General features: G+C 42.6%; 1 long non-coding RNA gene across 1 annotated transcript in view; it reads right to left on the bottom strand.

Moving 5' to 3' along the window:
* Positions 1–16,912: 16,912 nt before the first annotated feature.
* Positions 16,913–17,471, bottom strand: part of LOC113930314 — a 31,312-nt gene continuing 30,753 nt past the window's right edge. Inside the window, exons 4-5 of the long non-coding RNA XR_003522512.1 lie at positions 17,383–17,420; positions 16,913–16,987 (exon numbers count right to left, since the gene is read on the bottom strand). This is a non-coding gene — a long non-coding RNA (uncharacterized LOC113930314). The remainder of the gene's footprint in view (positions 16,988–17,382; positions 17,421–17,471) is intronic.

Genomic DNA, 17,471 nt, shown 5'->3' with positions numbered 1-17,471 from the left:
AAGCAACTGCCTTCGGCTCAGGTCATGATCCTGGAGTCCCGGGATCGAGTCCCGCATCGGGCTCCCCGCTCAGTGGGGAGTCTGCTTCTCCCTCTGACCCTCTTCCCGCTCGTGCTCTCTATCTCTCATTCTCTCTCTCTCTCTCAAATAAATAAATAAAATCTTTAAAAAAAAAATAAAATAAATAAATAAAAATAAATAAATTTTTTCAAGATCCTTATCAAATTAAGAACATTCTTGTCTAAAAAAATTAAAAGAAAATTAAAAAAGAACATTCTCATCTTTTCTTATTTTGCTGTTAGTTTTTAATATGAGTGGATATTGAATTTTTTTAAAAGATTTTATTTTTAAGTAATCTCTACACCTGATGTGGGGCTTGAACTTACAACCCCAAAATCAAAAGCTGCATGCTCCACCGACTTAGCCAGTCAGGCACCCCTGAATGGATATTGAATTTTTTTTATGTTTTTTTCTGCATCTTCTGAGGTTACCACAAGATTTTCCCTTTTAATACGTTAATATGGAATAGCCAAAGCAATCCTGAAAAAGAAAGCAAAGCTGGTGTCATCACAATTCTGGACTTCAAGCTCTACTACAAAGCTATAGTCATCAAGACAGTATGGTACTGGCACAAAAACAGACACATAGACCAATGGAACAGAATAGAGAGCCCAGAAATGGACCCTCAACTCTATGGTCAACTAATCTTCAACAAAGCAGGAAAGAATATCCAAAGGAAAAAAGACAGTTTCTTCAACAAATGTTGGGAAAACTGGACAGTGACATGCAGAAGAATGAAACTGGACCACTTTCTTATACCATACACAAAAATAAATTGCAAATGGATGAAAGGCCTAAATGTGAGACAGCAATCCATCAAAATCCTAGAGGAGAACACAGGCAGTAACCTCTTTGGCCTCAGCTGAACAACTTCTTACTAGACACGCTGCTGGAGGCAAGGGAAACAAAAGCAAAAATGAACTATTGGGATTTCATCGAGATAAAAAGCTTCTGCACAGTGAAGGAAACAATCAACAGAACTGAAAGACAGCCTGCAGAATGGGAGAAAATATTTGCAAATGACCTATCAGATAAAGGGTTAGTATCCAAAATCTATAAAGAACTTATCAAACTCAACAGCCAAAAAACAAATAATCCAGTTAAGAAATGGGCAGAAGACATGAATAGAGGGACACCTGGGTGGCTCAGTCGGTTAAGCATCTGCCTTTGGCTCAGGTCATGATCCCAGGGTCCTGGGATCGAGTCCCACCTTGGGCTCCTTGCTAAGTGGTGAGCCTGCTTCTCCCTCTGCCTGCTCTGCTTGTGCTCTGACAAATAAAATCTCTTAAAAAAAAAAAAAAGACACAAATAGATATTTTTCCAAAGAAGATCTCCAGATGGCTAACAGACCCATGAAAAGATGCTCAACGTCACTCATCATTGGGGAAATACACATCACAACCCTGATGAGATATCATCTCATACCAGTCAGAATGGCTAAAGTTAACAACACAAGAAACAACAAGTGTTGGTGAGGATGCAGAGAAAGGGAAACCTTCTTACATTGTTGGTGGGGATGCAAACTTGTGCAGCCATTCTGGAGAACAGTATGGAGGTTCCTCAAAAAGTTAAAAATAGAATGACCCTATGACCCAGCGATTGCACTACTAGGTATTTACCCAAAGGATACAAAAATGTTGATTCAAAAGGATACATGCACCCTGATGTTTATAGCAGCATTATCAACAATAGCCAATTTGTGGAAAGAACCCAAAAGCCCATCGATTGATGAATGGATAGATATGTGGTATATATATACAATGGAGTATTACTCAGCCTTCAAAAGGAATGAAACCTTGCCATTTGCAACAACGTAGATGGAGCTAGAGTGGATTATGCTAAGCGAAATAAGTCAGGCAGAGAAAGACAAATACCATACGATTTCACTCATATGTGGAGTTTAAGAAACAAAACAGATGAACATATGGGAAGGGGGGAAAAAGAGAGAGAGGGAAACAAATCATAAGACTCTTAATGATAGAGAACAAACTGAGGGTTGATGGAGGGATGCAGGTGGGGATGGGCTAAATAGGTGATGGGTATTAAGGAGGGCACTTGTCATATTGAGTACTGGGTATTACATGTAACTTATGAATCACTAAATTGTGCTCCTGAAAACAATATTACACTATATGTTAACTAACTAGAATTTAAATAAAATTTGAAAAAGAAAAGAAATATGTTAATATGGCCAATTAAAACAATTGCTTCTTTTGTCAAAATATTCTTGCATTTCTGGGCATAAACCCAACCTATTCAAGATATACTTTCCTCCATATATTGCGGGACGTGGTTCGCTAAAATTTGGTTTAGGAGTTTTGTATCTATGTTGATGAATGAAATTGGCCTATCATTTTGCCTTTCTCAGACTGTCCTTGTTGTTCTAGTACCAAGGTTAGAGGATCCTCATAAAATAAGTTGGGCAATATCCTATTTCTAGTCTCTGGAAGAGACTGGAGCTATTTCTTCTTCAAATATTTAGTAGAACTCAATTGTGAAGTGCTCTGGGCCTGAAACTTTAATATTATTTGAGCTATCTTCTTTCTGTATTAATTTTGATAAGTTGTGTTTTCAAAGAATTTATCCATTTTATTTAAATGTTAAAATGTCTGACATATGGGGCGCCTGGGTGGCACAGTCGGTTGAGCATCCAACTCTTGGTTTCAGCTCAGGTCCTGATCTGTGTCACGATATCATGCCCCGGGTCAAGTTCCACGCACAGCACGGAGTCGGCTTGAGATTCTCCCTCTCCCTCTGCCCCTCCTGCTCATTCTCTCTCTCTCAAATAAATAAATCCTTTTTAAAAATGTCTGACATAAAGTAGCTCATGAAATTCTCTTATTACCTAAATACCTCCTTCATGTTCAACTAATAAAATGCCTACAACATCAGTAGCTCTCTTGATGGTTTTAAACATTTTTTCATAGACTTTGTCCACCTTTTTTACTTGTCTTTAGAAGGAGGGTTGGTCTGAATTACCTAGTCTGCCATTACCTGATATAGAAGACCTTAAGCAGTTCTTGGCTTAAGGTTTCAGGCATGTATTTCAAAGCTGCACATACAGTTAGGTTGGTGGGAAGATCAGGAGTGGTACCCTGGGTACTCCTTATTTCCTAATTTGGTGCTTCCCAGACTATTTCTTGTCATGGTACAGTTGAAGCAAAATTTAACCGAGTAAATTTGAAGAGCTAATTGGTTTTATTCAACAATTCATGAATCAGGCAGCATCCCATCTAGCAAGTAGAAAGGCCCTGTACAAAAGAGTTATACAAAATGGAAGGTTTGTACAGACAGAAACAAGGAAGTTATTAGCAAAAGAAAAGAAAGGATTGTTTCAGGCAAGGTCACCTTCCCCTAGGAAGAAGGGCAGGGAGGTCTTATCATGCAGATTATTGCACTAGTGCTGATCAGGAAATTTCAGATTGCCTGCATAAAGGTTACATTAAATTTTGCAATTAAGTCTTGGTTTGCAAGTGACTCCATTTGGGGCTTTTTTTTTTTTTAAACAGTCTTCATAGAAACTGATTTTTTAGAGCACACTGTGGTAAATGGATAGATGGCTCATGGACAGAGATGATTAGCCTAGGGGCTCAGCCACACTAAGTCCTTGTCTGGTTGTCCTGAGGACTGAGGAGGGCAATACATCAGGACCCCCTAGAACCCAAAAGGGGCATACCTGTGTGAAGTTGCAAATAATTTAGGGAACTCTTCCCTAATTCTTCCCTCCTTTCTCCTCAGCAGCTCACAGTGCTCCCCTTTAAGCTGCTTCCCATTCAGGAGTCAATCCCTTACACCCACCCTCAGACCCTGTCTTTGCGATGTATGCCCTCTCCCCAGAGGATAATGAAGTCCCTGCTCCCCCAATCCCTTCTTGAGCCCTGAAAACTCAGGCCTCTGGCTCCCACTGGTTATTAACGGATATACTGATAAAATTTTATTGGAACACAACAATATCCATTTCTTTATGTATTGTGCATGACTGCTTTCTCACTACAACACCAGAGTTAAGGGGCGCCTGGGTGGCTCAGTTGTTAAGCAGCTGCCTTCGGCTCAGGTCATGGTCCCGGGGTCCTGGGATCAAGCCCCACATCGGGCTCCCTGCTCAGCGGGAAGCCTGCTTCTCCCTCTCCCATCCCCCCTGCTTGTGTCCCCTCTCTCACTGTATCCCTCCCTGTCAAATAAATAAATAAAATCTTTAAAAACAAAACACCAGAGTTAAGTAGTTGGTGATGTGGGAAACATTTGCTGGACCCTCCAGGATCCTGTGAGTCTACTTTAAACATATAGAAATTCCTTTGGAGCTCCCTTTATCTCCACCGCCCCCCCCCCCCCCGCAAAATACATGTTAGGAATCATCCTCCATATGGCCCACTGAAACACATCTGAAGAGTCTCTTGACTGAGGGTTTACTAAACAGTAATAAATGCCCTTTCCTAACAATAGCTAGCCCCCTCAGGATCCTGGAAACCTTGTTTCCAAAATAACTTGGAGGTTTGTTCTGTCCCTAACCCCCTCCCAACTTGCAAGTATATAATGGACCACTCCTCACGACCCCAGGGCAGCTCCTTCTGCCCACGGGTCCTGTTCCGGTGCTTTAATAAAACCACCTTTTTGCACCAAAGACGTCTCAAGAATTCTTTCTTGGCCATCAACTTTCAGCCATTAACATCTTTCCTACATCAGTTGAGACAGAAATCCTATGGCCTGCAAAGCCTCAAATGTTTAGTATGTGGCCCTTTACAGAAAAATTTTGCCAACCCCTATACTAGAGGGCTGTTCTCATTAGTTAAGCTTGTCTGGGAGAATAACAACCTAAAAATAGCGTAAAATTTAGTCTGTGGCCATAATCTTCTCAACAACACTTTGACATGGGTTGACATTCTCATCCCATTTTACAGATGAGGAAACTGGGACACAGCCAGGACGTGGCCCAAGCAAGATCTGACCTGGGCAGGCTGGCTCCACAGACTGGCTGCTAACTATCACAGAGGACTACCTCCTTTGTGGAGTAGAGCTAGGAATGCAAACTTTATCAGGTCTCCAAACTGCTCATATCAGGATTCCAGAGACCCATGACATGCTCCCAGAACACCACTGGGACCCTGGCAGACAGATAATCGCACTATTCTCTACATCCTGTCTGCTTTCCTCGGTCACGTATAGCCCCCGCCCCCGCCTCCCAACTGTACTCTCCACACGGAGAAAAGTACAAGGAATTTCATAAGTAGCACCCTACCATTCACTAGCAAATTCTAGCATTTTCTTCCATATGCTTCAGCATTTCCGTTATTAAGAAATAAAATATAACCCCAGTTGGAGCTCCCTCTGTACTTCTCCTGGATCTCTTTACCTTCCCTCTCCAAAGGTAGCCACGGGACTGAAATTGGAGTTTCTTTCCCATGCATGCCAGAACTCTTTACTAGCCTGCCTTTTTAAAAATTTCATCATCCAAAAAAAAAAAAATTTCATCATCCGGCCTGGGCAAGAAATACTAGTTCTTCGGGTTCATAGTCTCTCCAACCATTTTCATCCTTCCTCTGATGAGGTAGGTGGTATCTTTGAACCTGGTTGTTTGGAGTCCAGCCTCTTTGTTCTCAGTGATCCTAATCATGGGTGTGGTTGCCAGGCAAGGGGTGGGGGTGGAGCTAAACAGAACCGAAGTGGTGACTGAGTTATTAGTTGGACACAAATAAGTGCCTCCCATCTCATTTGGTTACATCCACTTGCCACTCACAGGGCTAAAGCAAGAAGTTCTTGCTATAAGGGCCTTGGCCGAAATTGTGTTCCAGAACTTGGGCTGAACTGGGCAAGGTTACCCAGAGCAGATGGAAACATCTTGGTCAAAGGGATGAGGGAGGGAGTAAGAAGGTCAGAAGTCACAACTGTGGTGTCTCTCCCGATCCCATGGGGGCCCCCAAATGTGGGGCAACCCGATGGGGTGGAAGCCGGTGGCCCCAGCAGTGAAAGAATTCACCCAAGGCCGAACAAAGGAGCTAGAAGTTTATTGCATACACCACAAGGGAGCAAAGCAGGGATTGTCTGCAAGAGGCAGTGGGTGGGGGCTGTACTTAAAGGGGGAAGGTGAGGGAGAGGGATACAGGAAATTTTCCCTTTTTTGGTAGCGGTGCCTGGTTGTCCACAGCAGCACGTTGGTTAGTTAGGGCCTATGGCTATTTTGAGATGGGTCGCCTGATGGGCCTGTCTGGATTCAGCCAGGGGGTTGGGGTCCCATGGGCCCTTTTGCCTTGACCGAGTTTCCATGGCTCAAGCCTGTGGTCACAAAGCAGCCTCTACAACAACTAGGAAAAAGTGACAAGCATTAGCTTCCAAAGATGAGCCTCAGTTTTACATTAGAAAGGGGGAATAGGAGTTGGTGAGATTAGAAAATAAAATGTAAGAGAGGTGGAGTCAAACAGTTAAGACTTAGGCTGTGATGAGAAGAGAGTACTAAGGACTTGTGCTCCTTATCCTTTAATGATTTGCTCTTCCAGATCCACTCCCCACTCTGCTCCATACTCACCCATATACAGATATCGGTGAGCTCCATGGCCCCTGGCTTCCAGTTGGGTTTGGCCAATGGAGAGGACTGGCAGGAAATTGCAGGAATGGAGGAGAACGAAGTTGGGGTACCTACTTCAATGACTTGTTCCCTGAGAGGTTTCTGTAGGCTGGCTGGCTGTTTCCCTCACCTGAAGGTCACAGCTCCTCCCATCAAGTAGCCCTTGCCACAAGGCCCTTGCTCTCCCCTACCCAGGTTCAAGAAATTACTGTCTCCCTCTGCTGCTTTAGGTGTAAGGATGTTAACAGCCTTGCTAGCCGCTAGTTCTGGAATATCACTTGTGGATTCTCAACACACTACCTAAATTTTGCACATAGTCACTTTATTAAATGCTTCTTTCAAAAAATGTTAGTGTGTCTGGGACACCTGCATGGCTCAGTCGGTTAAGCGTCTGCCTCCGGCTCAGGTCATGATCCCAGAGTCCTGGGATCGAGTCCCACATCAGGTTCCTTCCTCAGCAGGGAGCCTGCTTCTCCCTCTGCTGCTCCCCTTGCTTGTGCTAACTTTCTCTCTGACAAATAAATAAATAAAATCTTAAAAAAAAAGTTAGTGTGTCATCTGTTTCTGCTGGTCACCGATACAGGGCTCCTTTCCTATGTTACTGAGAAAATTGCTGACAAGTTAATTCTATTACTTCTATTAATGACAAGCCAACAGTATTAACTTTCAATCCAAGGAGGAGATACATAGAAAGACTCTAACTGATAATTTTGTAAAACCACAAAATGTATACACCCAAACTTCCTTTTTTTTCCTAAAGATTTTATTTATTTATTTGAGAGAGAGAATGAGAGATAGAAAGCACGAGAGGGAAGAGGGTCAGAGGGAGAAGCAGACTCCCCACCGAGCAGGAAGTCCGATGCGGGACTCGATCCCGGGACTCCAGGATCATGACCTGAGCTGAAGGCAGTCGCTTAACCAACTGAGCCACCCAGGCGCCCTACACCCAAACTTCCTGAAGAAATGATTTCTAGGAATGTTGAGTCTTAAGCCCGGAAATCTGTTGTATCTTTTTTTATTTTTTATTTTTATTTTTTTAAAAGATTTTATTTATTTATTTGACAGAGACAGAGACAGTGAGAGAGTGTACACAAGCAGGGGGAGTGGGAGAGGGAGAAGCAGGCTTCCCGCAGAGCAGGGAGCCCAATGTGGGGCTCAATCCCAGGACCCCAGGATCATGACCTGAGCTGAAAGCAGATGCTTAATGGCTAAGCCACCCAGGCGCCCTGTTGTATTTTTTTTAAATGTTGAGTTTTACAAAGGTAATCTCTGATATATTATTTGTCTAATATCTGTCTCCCCTACTACACTGTAAACTCCATGACACCAGAGACATATCTGTTTTGTTCACTACTGCATCCTCAGTGACCAGGTCAGTATCTATTGTAGATATTCAACAATTTTTTTTATTTAATGAATGAGTGAATTATGATTTAAAAAAATTTTTTTTGAGTTATGGTTTTTTTGAAAATAGTCCAAAGCAGTAGTAAAAACAATTAAACATCATGGAATACTGATGAGTCGTTCTCTTAATTAGAGGCAGACTAGTGGAGCCACAATCACAATATAATATGACACATACTATAAAGCTACTATTGTTTTATTTTTTAAACTTTTTATTTGGAGATGATTTCAAGCTTAGGGCAAGCGTGCTAGAATAAAAATAGCATCAAGGACACCTTTTGTTGGTTTGAAACCTTGGGAGTTTCCTAGGTGAAATCTAAAATTGGCCCCGGTACACGGAGAGCAGGGAGAGACCAAAGAAAGAGGCAGAACACAGGGGTGCCTGGGTGGCTCAGACGGTTAAGCGTCTGCCTTCCGCTCAGGTCCTGATGGAGCCCCGCATCGGGCTCCCTGCTCAGCGGGGAGCCTGCTTCTCCCTCTGCCTCTCCCCCTGCTCATGCTCTCTCTCTCTCTCTCTGTATCTCTCTGTCTCAAATGAATAAATAAAATCTTTAAAGTAAGTAAATAAATAAATAAATAAGAAAGAGGCAGAACACTCTAGATTGGTAGGTGGCAGGTTTACTAAGCAAGAGAACTTACATGCAAGCCTTATCTTAGGTGGCTATGAGATGACAAAATCTCTGTGCTCACCCACTAAATTTTAAAAGTTTATATAGAGGCCTTGGGGTGCTCAGGTCATGATCTCAGGTCATGGGATCGAGCCCTGCATTGGGCTCTGTGCTCAGTGCAGTCTGCTTGTCCCTCTCCCTTTGGTCCTCCGCCCACTTGCGCTCTCTCTCTCTCAAAAAAATGAATAAAGTTTTTAAAGATTTTATTTATTCATTTGAGAAAGAGAGCACAAGCTGGAAGAACAGTGGCAGAGGGAGAGGGAGAGGGAGAAGCAGGCTCTCCACTGAGCAGGGCTCAATCCCAGGACCCTGGGATCATGACCTGAGCTGAAGGCAGATGCTTAACTGACTAAGCCACCCAGGTGTCCCTAAAATCTTTTTTAAAAAAAAGTATATAGAGAGGCCTTAATGGGGTTCAGTTGCGTATATAGTCCAGATGGTCTCAACAACACCTTATTCTCTCAAGCCTGTGTCCTTGGAACAGCTTCCACTGTGGGATTGGTGGGCAGAACATACATTCCCAGGATAGGAGAGGAGGTGAGGAGCCTCTGATTGCCTGGGATCTAGCTCATGGGTCAATCAGGGGTAATGCCCTCTCAATGACCTCCTTCAACACCTTCACCCAGATTCATGTAATGTTAACTTTTTACCCCATGTGCTTTATCATTTGCATGCTTTATCTATCTACCTATATTTTCCCCTGAACTATTTAAGAGTATTATATATCATTGCCCTTCACCACTATATACTTCAGTTTGTGAACCAACATCTTGTCTCTTTAGCTTCCTTTAGTCTGGAACATTTCCATAGGCTTTGTCTTTTTTTTTAAGATTTTATTTTAATTAATTTATTTATCTGTTTATTTATTTATTTTAAAGATTTTATTTATTTATTTGACAGAGAGAGATGGTGAGAGAGGGAACACAAACAGGGGGAGTGGGAGAGGGAGAAGCAGGCTTCCCGCTGAGCAGGAAGCCCCACTCGGGGCTCGATCCCAGGATCCTGGGATCATGACCTGAGCCGAAGGCAGATGCCTAAGGACTGAGCCACCCAGGCACCCCTATTTTATTTATTTTTTAAAGATTTATTTATTTATTTGGGAGAGACAGGGTGGCGGGGTGGGGCAGAGGGAGATGGAGAGAGAGACTCTTAAGCAGACTCCTTGCTGAGAGCAGAGACTGACACCAGGCTCAATCCCATGACTCAGAGATTATAACCTGAGCAGAAATCAAGAGTCAGATGCTCAACCGACTGAGCCACCCAGGCACCCCTTAAGATTTTATTTTTAAGTAATCTCTACACCCAACAGGGGATCAAACTCACAATCCTGAGATCAAGAGTTGCATGCTCTACCAACTAAGCCAGCCAGGTGCCCCCATTTTTTTTCTTTTTGCTTTCTTTGTCTTTTATGACACAGACATTTTTGAAGAATACATCCCCTCCTTAAAAAATATATATATATTTCTCATTTTGTGTTTGTCTAATATTTCCTCATGATTACATTGAAATTATGTATTTTTTATAAGTAATCTCTATACCCAACATGTGACTAGAACTCACGACCCTGAGATCAAGAGTCACATGCTCTACCAACTGAGCCAGCCAGGTGCCCCTGTATTTATTTTTAAAGTAAACTCTATGCCCAATGTAAGACTCAAACTCACAACCCTGAGATCAAGAATCGCATGCTCTACTGAATGAGCCAGCCAGGTGCCCCACAGTTTTAACTATTTTTAAGTGTATAGTTCAGTGGCATTAAATACATTCACATTGTGCAACCAACACCATCATCCATCTCCAGAACTTTTTCATCTTCCCAAACTGAAACTCTGTACCTATTAAACAGTAACTCCCCAATCCTCTTTCTCCCTAGCCCCTGATAACTACCATTTTACTTTCTTTCTCTATGAATTGGAATACTCTAGGTACCTCATATAAGTGGAATCATACAATATTTGTCCTTTTGGTGTCTGCTTTATTTTACTTAGCACATGTCTTCAAGGTTCATCCATGTGGTAGCATGTGTCATTCCTTTTATGGCTGAACAATATTCCATTACATGTATTCTTTTTTATTTTATTTATTTGAGAGGGAGGGAGAGAGAGAGCACAAATGGGGTGAAAGGCAGAGGAGAAGCAGGCTTTCTACTGAGCAGGGAGCCCGATGCAGGGCTCGATCTTGGGACTCTGAGACCATGACCTGAGCCGAAGGCAGATGCTTCACGGACTGAGCCACCCAGTTGCCCTCCACTGAATTCTTGACTGGAATCTTCCATATGCAGTGTCATGTCCTTCACAGGGTTTTACCACTGGAGGTACATGATGTTCATTTGTCCTTCCTCAGTGATGTTAATTTTTTTTTAAGAGAGAAAGAGAAAGCATGCAAGCAGGGAGAGGGGCACAGGAAGAGGGAGAGAGAGAGAATCTCAAGCAGGCTCCATGCCTAGCGCAGCGCCCAGTGTGGGGCTCTATCCCACGACCCTGAGATCATGACCTGAGCCGAAATCAAGAGTCAGATGCTTAACTGACTGAGCCACCCAGGCGCCCCAGTGATGTTCATTTTATTTTTTTTTATTTTTTATTTTTTTAAAGATTTTATTTATTTATTTGACAGAGAGAGATAGCAAGAGCAGGAACACAAGCAGGGGGAGTGGGAGAGGGAGAAGCAGGCTTCCTGCCAAGCAGAGAGACCGATGCGGGACTTGATCCCAGGACCCTGGGATCATGACCTGAGCCAAAGGCAGACGCTTAATGACTGAGCCACCCAGGCGCCCAGTGATGTTAATTTTAATCACCTAGTTAAGGGCTTGTCAGATTTCTCTGCTGTATAATTATTTTTTTCTTCCTTGAAACTAATAAGCAATTCTGTAGGGGATACATCTTAAAGCAATGAAAATATCCTGCTCCTCATAAAAAATTCTCCTGGAATTATTTGTTTATTTTTAAGTAAGCAAGCTCTGTGCCCAGCGTGGGGCTTCAACTCATGACCCTGAGATCAAGAGTTCACTGAGCCAGCCGGGCACCCCAAAAAACTCCCCCTGGATTTAGTACCCTTTGATGATTCATGCCTGATCCAAACTTTACTTAAAATAGTTACAAAACACTGAATTTCCTACTCCAGAATTCTTTCTACATTAATCAGTGGGCACTTGAACTTCTACTTTAAACAAGAGCTTACCCTCCTCCCTTATTGATGGATGATGGATAGATGGGTGGATGGATGGATTGTCAGTATGGACTCATGGATTTCTATTTTTTCAATGATTTATAATTTATCACTACACTTAATTATTTTGGTGCTCAAATACTCCCAGACTTGGCCAATGGGAGCTCCTTCAAGCTGGCTCCTGTATACTTATGACATGCCCTCATTGTTTTTAAAGCACTTCCTTACTTTATGACCTAAAAGATGTTCCAGGTTTGGGGCACCTAAATGGCTCAGTTGGTTTGAGTTTCTTTTCTTTTCTTTTTTTTTTTTTTTTAAGATTTTATTTATTTGACAGAGAGAAAGACAGCCAGAGAGAGGGAACACAAGCAGGGGGAGTGGGAGAGGGAGAAGCAGGCTTCCCATGGAGCAGGGAGCCTGATGCGGGGCTCAATCCCAGGACCCTGGGATCATGACCTGAGCCAAAGGCAGACGCTTAACGACTGAGCCACCCAGGTGCCCCATTGGTTTGAGTTTCTGAATCCTGATCTCAGTTCGGGTCTTGGTCTCAGGGTCATGGGTTCAGGCCCTGCATTGGGCTCCACACTGGGCATGGAGCCTACTTAAAAAAAAAAAAATGTTCCAGATTTATCTCATCCCTACTCTGTCCCAGCCCTACAATCTGCCATTATTCTGAGGAGCCTGGTTCCTTTTAGGGAGGAAACATTATTAGAGTTAAAGATCTGAGCATTAGGTGTACTCATTACTACTGGGGTGTTTTTGCCTCTTGGCCCCTTCATTAGACAGAACTAGTAAATATATGCACACATGTATATATATACATACACACATATACAGATATATAATGAGCACATTAACATGCATATATACATATATGTACATATTTCAGAAATAATGAGTTCATACCAATCCTTCCAATTCCAATCCATCCTCACAGGGTTCTTTCTTGCCTTTCCCCATTTCATATTTGTATGTCCCTTCCTTCACAGTGAGAACCCTGATGCCTAACTACATCGATCCATTTATTCATTTGTTCAATCCTTTATCTTGAGTCATTTCAGAATTGTTTTGCCTATATCTCTACCAAAACCAAACCTACTAAAGAGAGCTCAGGATTTGTTTGCAGTTCTGCTTGCCTCATAACCCCAACTCACCTCAGACTGGGAGTTCATAAATGACTTGAATTAGTCCTTTCTACTGTCCCCACCTCTTCTTTAAGTGTGGTTATTTGAAATACAGTATGGTTCATTTATTCCATTTGCTTTCAGTTGAGTTATTCTCCCCCCATACTTTTTTTTAAAGTTTCGTTTATTTAAGTAATCTCTACACCCAATGTGGGGCTCAAACTCACAACCCCAAGATCAAGAGTCGCACACTCCTCTGACTGAGCCAGCCAGGCGCCCCTCCCCCTTCTCATCCTTATTGATTTACTTTTCGTTTTTGAATATATAGAATACTAATATGCTTTAGAAGTCAAAACTATGTAGTAATGCATACTCAGAAGTGTCACTCCTTCCCACATCTTTCCTGCACCATCTCTCCTCTCTGACCCAACCTCTTGTAGGTGATCAACCTTGTTGTATTCTGGTTTGTCTTGTGTTTCTTTTTAAAAACATAAATAGATATATGAATGCTTTTGAAATTCCTCCTTCTTTCCAGAACAAATGGGAGACTACTATAATACTCTATTTCACTTTGCTTCTTTTGCTTAATATTATCTAATAGGGGTATTTTCAAGAGCTATCAGTGTTGGGACCAGGGTGAGGTAAGTAAGGTGTGTAGGGTGTAAAATTTAAGGAGACTCCAGTGACTTCCACCTGGAGGAGTTTGGCAGGTGACTAGGAATATAGTCATAAGTGAAGAGGACAAAGGGAACAGAAAGGACAAAAACAAGGAAGCTCAAAAAAGCATGGTGAGAAGTGCAATGTAACTGCAGTATAGGATGTTTGCTAGGGAGGGCCTGGAGATGAGACCAGGCTGATAAAACAGGTTGAGATCGGGTCGTAAAATGCTTTAGTGCTAAGGGCCTGGACTGGACTTTACCCTATAGGCCGCAAGAAACCCTTGAAGACTTTTTTTTCATGCCCTTTATTGTTTTATCCATTCCATCATTAAATTCCATCCACTCCACTTCTGCACTGGCTTCCCTTGAAGGGTTTTATTTTATTTATTTATTTTTAAAGATTATCTATTTATTTATTTGAGAGAGAGAGTGTGTGAGAGAGTACAAGCAAGGGGAGAGGCAGAGGGAGCGGTAGAGGGAGAGAGAGAAGCAGGCTCCTCCCTGAGCAGCGAGCCAGAAGTGGGGCTTGATCCCAGGACCCTGGGATCATGACCTGAGCTGAAGACAGACACTTAACCAACTGAGCCACCCAGGCGCCCCACCCTTGAAGGGTTTTAATCAGAAGAGTAACATGATTACAATTTTCCTTAGTGAGATGAAACTGACAACATGATATAAAGCAGACTGGCAGAATAGGTGATAAGAAAGGTGACCCTGAGGCAGGTGAGGAGGCTCATCAAGTGAGAGGTGTTAAGAATTGAATTGAGGGCGCCCGGGTGGCTCAGTTGGTTAAGCGACTGCCTTCGGCTCAGGTCATGATCCTGGAGTCCCGGGATCGAGTCCCACATCGGGCTTCCTGCTCAGCAGGGAGTCTGCTTCTCCCTCTGACCCTCTTCCCTCTCGTGCTTTCTCTCATTCCCTCTCTCTCAAATAAATAAATAAAATCTTTAAAAAAAAAAAAGAATTGAATTGAGAAAGCAGTAATAGGAAGACTGAATAAGAAGGGATAAATGTTTATGAGATAGTTAAGACTTGGGTGTGTAAACAAATTTCAGTCTAAAATGGAACTGGAGGGCGCCTGGGTGGCTCAGTTGGTTAAGCGACTGCCTTCAGCTCAGGTCATGATCCTGGAGTCCCTGGATCGAGTCCCGCATCGGACTCCCTGCTGAGCAGGGAGTCTGCTTCTCCCTCTGACCCTCCCCCCTCTCATGTGGCCTCTCTCTCTCTCTCATTCTCTCTCTTTCAAATGAATGAATAAATAAATCTTTAAAAAAATAAAAAATAAATAAAAAATAAATAAAATGGAACTGGAGGGGCTCCTGGCTGGCTCACTGGGTAGAGCATGTGACTCTTGATCTTGGGGTTATGAGTTTGAGCCCCATGTTGGGTGTACAGATTACTTAAAAATAAAATCTTAAAAACAATCTTTAGGGGGGCCTGGCTGGCTCAGTTTGAGGACCTTGCAACTCTTGATCTTGGGGGCATGATATCAAGCTCCATGTGGGGTATAGAGATTACTTAAATAAATAAAACTTAAAAAAATTTTTTTTAGAGATGCCTGGGTGGCTCAGTCAGTGAAGCATCTGCCTTCGGCTCAGGTCACGATCTCGGGGTCCTGGGATCAAGTCCTGCGTTGGGCTCCCTGCTCAGCCAGGAGTTTGCTTCTCCCTCTCCCTCTGCCCCTCCCTCCCCACTCGTGTGCGCATGGTCTCTCTCTCTCGTAAATAAAAAAATCTTAAAACTTTTTAAAAAAATGTTTAAACAAAAATAAAATGAAATAAAATAAAATTAATTAAAATGGAACTGAAGGGGGTGCTTGGCTGGCTCAGTCAGTAGAGCGTGTGACTCTCGATCTCTGGGTCATGAGTTTGAGCCCCCTGTTGGGTGTAGAGATTACTTTAAAAAAATAAAAAAACATTTAAAATAAATAAATAAATAAATAAAATGGGACTGGAGGATACAAAATGGAGAATCTCACGGATACATACTTGAAAGAATGGAACTTAAGAACTGAGAGACAGACCAGTTTCCCATAAATGTCTGATTTATAAGAAGACTGAGACTTATCTCCTGACCAATGAAAACCCACCAGGAATCTCTCTCCGTCCTCAAGCCAATGAACTTACTGCTTTGACAGGGGCTGGATGTCCCCCTCTTTGCACTCTGCCCATGAATACAGCCCACCCAAGCCCTCAATGGACTAGCCTGTAGCTTGCTACAGCATGGGTTTTCCAAATTGCAATTCCTCTGCTATTCCTGAATAAACTCAATTTCTGGTAATTCCAGCTTGCCTCAGTTTACCTCTTTATTTAGGTTGACAATACTGATTATAGGTAGAAGATGGAGAAGCAGGAGAAGTCCAAGAGAACTTTCCAGTTTCTGGCTTGAAGGACTGGATGAGCAGAGGTGCCATTCAATAGACTAGGGAAAATGGTAGGAGTATGTTTGAGGGAAAATATAAGCCCAGTGTTAGATATGCTGAGTTAGAGTTGGCAAAAAGATATCCATCCAGAAGTTTTCAGGAAAAGATTCTGAAATGTCTCAGTGAAACTTGGGCAGCCTCCCTCTTCTGACTTCCTTTCGTCTTCACAGTCAAGATAAAACCAGGAACTTGGGGTAAAGTATTTATTTCACCAAGTGATGTCTCGGAGTCATCAGGAGGTGTATCTAATGTCCTCACAAACATATCTGTCAGCTATAGTTAACATATAGCTCCCACCATTCTTTTCACATTGCTCAATAAAACACCTGAGGCCAGCAATGGGCTCCCAGTTCAGCAAAGAGCCTGCTTCTCCCTCCCCTCTGCCCCTCCCTTCTGCCCATGTGCCCTCTCTCTCTCTCTCTCTCTCTCTTTTTTTTTAAGATTTTATCTATCCATTTGACAGTGAGAGAGCACAAGCAGGGGGAGCGGTAGAGGGAGAAGGAAAAGCAGGCTCTCCACTAAGCAGGGAGCCTGACCACCGGGGCTCGATCCCAGGACCCTGGGACAACAACCGGAGCCAAAGACAGACACTTAACCAACTGAGCCACCCAGGCACCCTCTCTCTCTCTTTCAAATAAACAAAATCTTTTTTAAAAAATATGACTAGGACAAAATACAAAGTTAGCACCTATACCAATTTTATTTAACTCATTAACAAAGAAACAGCAGTATGATAAATTGATTCAAAGAAGCATTTGAAAGAAAGTGCATATAGAAAAAAAAAAAGAAAGTGCATATAGGCACTAAAAGAAATAATTCTAGAATAAGATTACTAAATTAGATACAATACTAGTTAATGGACTGTAGGGAAATACCATTGTTACCTTGGGTGTGGTCTTTTCTACTGGACTCAGTCACTTGCACCCCTATAAACAAAAATCTGCAAGTTAACAAAGACTTCACAAAGACTTGGCCTTAATCAATAGTCAATAGGAAGTCTAACAAAATGCATTTCCCTAGAGAATTAAATAATCTTTTTTTTTTTATTTGACAGAGAGAGAGACAGTGAGAGAGTTAACACAAGCAGGGGGAATGGGAGAGGGAGAAGCAGGCTTCCCGCCGAGCAGGGAGCCCGATGCAGGGCTCGATCACAGGACCCCAGGATCATGACCTGAGCCGAAGGCAGACACTTAAGGACTGAGCCACCCAGGCACCCCAAGAATTAAATAATCTTTAGGCAGACCTGTTAGACAAGGCTCCAATATGACATGGGAAGGACACCCTTTTGTCTTATTTCCAGATTTTGTATAATTTTTCTTACCACCACATCTGTGTGAAGAGTGTAGCCTCCTTAGACCGCTGAAATTGCAAATTATCAAGGCATCAGGGGAGTGCTCCCTCCCACACTAT

The sequence above is a fragment of the Zalophus californianus genome, chromosome X, assembly GCF_009762305.2.
Source record: "Zalophus californianus isolate mZalCal1 chromosome X, mZalCal1.pri.v2, whole genome shotgun sequence".
NCBI classification, from domain to species: Eukaryota; Metazoa; Chordata; class Mammalia; order Carnivora; family Otariidae; genus Zalophus; species Zalophus californianus.
This window is presented reverse-complemented; position numbering and strand designations above follow the sequence as displayed.